A 5,517-nucleotide genomic window follows, 5' to 3' on the forward strand; every position below is an offset into this window, starting at 1 on the left:
CAAAGTAATAATATCATGCATACAATAATATATGACTCTGGTGGGACTTGAACCCACAAAATTTGAATCACATCAATTGGTTAGAAGTCCAATGTGCTATCCATTGCGCCACAGAGCCCCAAGTCTTCTGATAAAGGTGGGTGTTCTGCCATGTCTAGACAATCCATTTTTTCCTGATGGTGACTGGATAACAGTAAGATTCCTGTTCTCTTTGAAACTTTGCCTTAGATAGTATTCTTATATGTAAAAGTAAAACTGGCCAGCAAGAAAATGCATATGCAGTAAAAAAGAAAGATCTATTTTATTTTAATACTCACTATATGCGTTTTTTAGTCTTACATGTTAGCAGTTCATTTTAAAGTACTAAAAGAGTTCCCTTTTGCTAAAGTGTGGCATGGAAATGTATGCAATGCCAAGAAAGGAGTAGCTTTTGTTGGTTTTCACTCTCAAGTTTTGATCTTTATTACTTTCTTCAACTTCAATACAGTAGCCACTGGCCCTCTGGAACTTAAGCCAAGAAAAATGGTTTGGAACATAAGTGTTCTTGTATGCTAATGAACTACTGGATTGGGAAGGATAGGCGTCAATAAAAAAGAAATTATTTAGCCATTTGAGAAGATTATCAGATAACATGTGTTTTAGTCCAAATAAATGCTGGGAAATTTTCTGAAGTGCTCCTGCTATATATCCTGATTTCAGCAGGCACCTATACTTTTCTCTAGACGTTTTTCCTTTCCTCATTGTTTCCTTTTGCAGTTTTTCTAAGTATACCTAGGACTGTACTTCTAATGGCCAAAAGTTTTCAGACTGATACAAAATTTGGTTTTCACAAAGTTTACTGCTTCAGCTTTTTTAGTGGTAATTTGTGTAAACTTTAGATTATAATGAATAGAGATCAAATGAATTGCCAAAATGTGCAAACTCATTTCTTGCCATGAAAATTAACTTAATCGCAAAATCTAATTTCCACTGAATTTCAGCTCTTCAAAAAATGACCTGCTTACATGATTTCAGTGATCTCGTCAGCTCAGGAGAAAGTGCTCATGAGGACAAGGCAGCTGTTTTCACTCTGTTCTTATCTTCGACCTTTTTGGCAACTTTTTAGCAAAAAAAAGTCCACGTTTTGCGTAATGGCACAATATTTATACCAAAAAGTCATGAACACATATAATCACTCTACGGATGAACTGGAGTATGCTTGCCCAAATTTAGCATTTTTTTTAAGTTATAGTTGACAAATCAGCCAAAAATATCTAGAAACCCCAAATCCAACCCACAATAGAGATCATAAAGAAATATCAGGCAAACACATACAAAAAAGACTTTTAAAAAGGCTCAAGTTGAAAAAAGAATCTGGGACTACTGAAAACAGCTAACAGAATATCAAACACTAGACCAAAAATAGGCAATAACAAACTGTGCCCTATCTGCTATCCTTTGGAACATTGAGCCATTAGTAGCTGCTCCCTCTACGTTGTTTGTTGAGCTAAAATCTAAATGTGACTTCCAATTTGTAAGTTCAGCAATTCTAAACCATAACCTCAGCTAGTTCGCTCTGATAGAGACATCAGAAAATAAACCTCAGCATTAAAGAGTTCATGTCATTTCTCTTTCAGGTACTGGTAACATTCATAAATCAAGAATTTCTAAACTGGATTCAAAAAAAGTCATTTTAAAAGTCAACAAAATTAAGTTGTCCAATTAGTCTTCAGTAGCAAGTAGGCCCTAGTGAAGTTTTAGTCCTAGAACAATGCTCTGAATGTTGATATGAAGCCCAGATCTGATATTTTTCTTTTTTTTTTTCATTTTTCTAACATCAACTGAGACAAAGTAGTAATATCACACGAACAACAAGATATGACTCTGGTGGGACTCAAACTCACAACCTTTGAATCACATCAATGGGTTAGACGTCCAATGTGCTATCCATTGCGCCACAGAGCCTCAAGTCTCCTGATTAAGGTGGGTGTTCTGCCATGTCTAGACAATCCATTTTTTCCTGATGGTGACTGGATAGCAGTAAGATTCCTGTTCTCTTTGAAACTTTGCCTTAGTCTTCTTATATGTAAAAGTAAAACTGGACAGCAAGAAAATGCATATGCTGTAAAAAAGAAAGATCTATTTCATATTAATACTCACTACATGCGTTTTTTAGTCTTACATGCTAGCAGTTCATTTTAAAGTACTAACAGAGTTCCCTGTTGCGAAAGTGTGGCATGGAAATGTATGCAATTCCAAGAAAGGAGTAGCTTTTGTTGGTTTTTAACTCTCAAGTTTTGATCTTTATTACTTTCTACAACTTCAATACAGTAGCCACTGGCCCTCTGGAATTTAAGCCAAGAAAAATGGTTTGGAACATAAGTGTTCTTGTATGCTAATGAACTACTGAATTGGGAAAGATAGGCGTCAATAAAAAAGAAATTATTTAGCCATTTGAGAAGATTATCAGATAACATGTGTTTTAGTCCAAATAAATGCTGGGAAATTTTCTGAAGTGCTCCTGCTATATATCCTGATTTCAGCAGGCACCTATACTTTTCTCTAGACGTTTTTCCTTTCCTCATTGTTTCCATTTGCAGTTTTTCTAAGTATACCTAGGACTGTACTTCTAATGGCCAAAAGTTTTCAGACTGATACAAAATTTGGTTTTCACAAAGTTTACTGCTTCAGCTTTTTTAGTGGTAATTTGTGTAAACTCTAGATTATAATGAATAGAGATCAAATGAATTGCCAAAATGTGCAAACTCATTTCTTGCCATGAAAATTAACTTAATCGCAAAATCTAATTTCCACTGAATTTCAGCTCTTCAAAAAATGACCTGCTTACATGATTTCAGTGATCTCGTCAGCTCAGGAGAAAGTGTTCATGAGGACAAGGCAGCTGTTTTCACTCTGTTTCTTATCTTTGACCTTTTTGGCAACTTTTTAGCAAGAAAAGGTCCACGTTTTGCGTAATGGCACAATATTTATGCCAAAAAGTCATGCACACATACAATCACTCTACGGATGGACTGGAGTATGCTTGCCCAAATTTAGCATTTTTTTTAAGTTATAGTTGACAAATCAGCCAAAAATATCTAGAATCCCCAAATCCAACCCACAATAGAGATCATAAAGAAATATCAGGCAAACACATACAAAAAAGACTTTTAAAAAGGCTCAAGTTGAAAAAAGAATCTGGGACTACTGAAAACAGCTAACAGAATATCAAACACTAGACCAAAAATAGGCAATAACAAACTGTGCCCTATCTGCTATCCTTTGGAACATTGAGCCGTTAGTAGCTGCACCCTCTACGTTGTTTGTTGAGCTAAAATCTAAATGTGACTTCCAATTTGTAAGTTCAGCAATTCTAAACCATAACCTCAGCTAGTTCGCTCTGATGGAGACATCAGAAAATAAACCTCAGCATTAAAGAGTTCATGTCATTTCTCTTTCTGGTACTGGTAACATTCATAAATCAAGAATTTCTAAACTGAATGCAAAAAAAGTCATTTTAAAAGTCAACAAAATTAAGTTGTCCTATTAGTCTTCAGTAGCAAGTAGGCCCTAGTGAAGTTTTAGTCCTAGAACAATGCTCTGAACGTTGATATGAAGCCCAGATCTGATATTTTCTTTTTTTTTTTTCATTTTTCTAACATTAACTGAGACAAAGTAGTAATATCACGAGAACAACAAGATATGACTCTAGTGGGACTCGAACCCACAACCTTTGAAACACATCAATTGGCTAGAAGTCCAATGCGCTATCCATTGCGCCACAGAGCCACAAATCTCCTGATTAAGGTGGGTGTTCTGCCATGTCTAGACAATCCATTGTTTCCTGATGGTGACTGGATAACAGTAAGATTCCTGTTCTCTTTGAAACTTTGCCTTAGTCTTCTTATAGATAAAAGTAAAACTGGTCAGCAAGAAATTGCATATGCTGTAAAAAAGAAAGATCTATTTCATATTAATACTCACTACATGCGTTTTTTAGTCTTACATGCTAGCAGTTCATTTTAAAGTACTAACAGAGTTCCCTGTTGCTAAAGTGTGGCATGGAAATGTATGCAATTCCAAGAAAGGAGTAGCTTTTGTTGGTTTTTAACTCTCAAGTTTTGATCTTTATTACTTTCTACAACTTCAATACAGTAGCCAATGGCCCTCTGGAACTTAAGCCAAGAAAAATGGTTTGGAACATAAGTGTTCTCCTGCTATATATCCTGATTTCAGCAGGCACCTATACTTTTCTCTAGACGTTTTTCCTTTCCTCATTGTTTCCTTTTGCAGTTTTTCTAAGTATACCTAGGACTGTACTTCTAATGGCCAAAAGTTTTCAGACTGATACAAAATTTGGTTTTCACAAAGTTTACTGCTTCAGCTTTTTAGTGGTAATTTGTGTAAACTCTAGATTATAATGAATAGAGATCAAATGAATTGCCAAAATGTGCAAACTCATTTCTTGCCATGAAAATTAACTTAATCGCAAAATCTAATTTCCACTGAATTTCAGCTCTTCAAAAAATGACCTGCTTACATGATTTCAGTGATCTCGTCAGCTCAGGAGAAAGTGTTCATGAGGAAAAGGCAGCTGTTTTCACTCTGTTCTTATCTTTGAGCTTTTTTCAACTTTTTAGCAAAAAAAAGTCCACGTTTTGCGTAATGGCACAATATTTATACCAAAAAGTCATGCACACATATAATCACTCTATGGATGGACTGGAGTATGCTTGCCCAAATTTAGCATTTTTTTTAAGTTATAGTTGACAAATCAGCCAAAAATATCTAGAAACCCCAAATCCAACCCACAATAGAGATTATAAAGAAATATCAGCCAAACACATACAAAAAAGACTTTTAAAAAGGCTCAAGTTGAAAGAAGAATCTGGGACTACTGAAAACAGCTAACAGAATATCAAACACTAGACCAAAAATAAGCAATAACAAACTGTGCCCTATCTGCTATCCTTTGGAACATTGAGCCGTTAGTAGCTGCTCCCTCTTCGTTGTTTGTTGAGCTAAAATCTAAATGTGACTTCCAATTTGTAAGTTCAGCAATTCTAAACCATAACCTCAGCTAGTTCGCTCTGATAGAGACATCAGAAAATAAACCTCAGCATTAAAGAGTTCATGTCATTTCTCTTTCAGGTACTGGTAACATTCATAAATCAAGAATTTCTAAACTGGATGCAAAAAAAGTCATTTTAAAAGTCAACAAAATTAAGTTGTCTTATTAGTCTTCAGTAGCAAGTAGGCCCTAGTAAAGTTTTAGTCCTAGAACAATGCTCTGAACGTTGATATGAAGCCCAGATCTGATATTTTTCTTTTTTTTTTTTCATTTTTCTAACATCAACTGAGACAGAGTAGTAATATCACGCGAACATCAAAATATGACTCTGGTGGGACTTGAACCCACAACTAGAGATGAGCGTTGTTCTACTCGAACTGATCGCCAAACTCAAATTCGAGCTGTTTTGGGCGGTGTTCGAGCCGTTTGGCGAACACGAACAATTTGAGAAAAATTCGGCTGTTCGA

The 5,517-nt window shown here is 35.4% G+C and overlaps 1 non-coding gene across 1 annotated transcript; it reads right to left on the minus strand.

The window, feature by feature from the left end:
- Nucleotides 1-3,682: 3,682 nt before the first annotated feature.
- Nucleotides 3,683-3,768, minus strand: TRNAR-UCU (transfer RNA arginine (anticodon UCU)). The gene is given in 2 exon segments: nucleotides 3,683-3,718; nucleotides 3,732-3,768. It is a non-coding gene; the product is annotated as a tRNA-Arg (tRNA).
- Nucleotides 3,769-5,517: the final 1,749 nt, after the last annotated feature.

The sequence above is a fragment of the Phyllobates terribilis genome, unplaced genomic scaffold (genome assembly GCF_046119375.1).
Source record: "Phyllobates terribilis strain yellow unplaced genomic scaffold, ASM4611937v1 Scaffold_1__5_contigs__length_1240528914, whole genome shotgun sequence".
NCBI lineage: Eukaryota > Metazoa > Chordata > Amphibia > Anura > Dendrobatidae > Phyllobates > Phyllobates terribilis.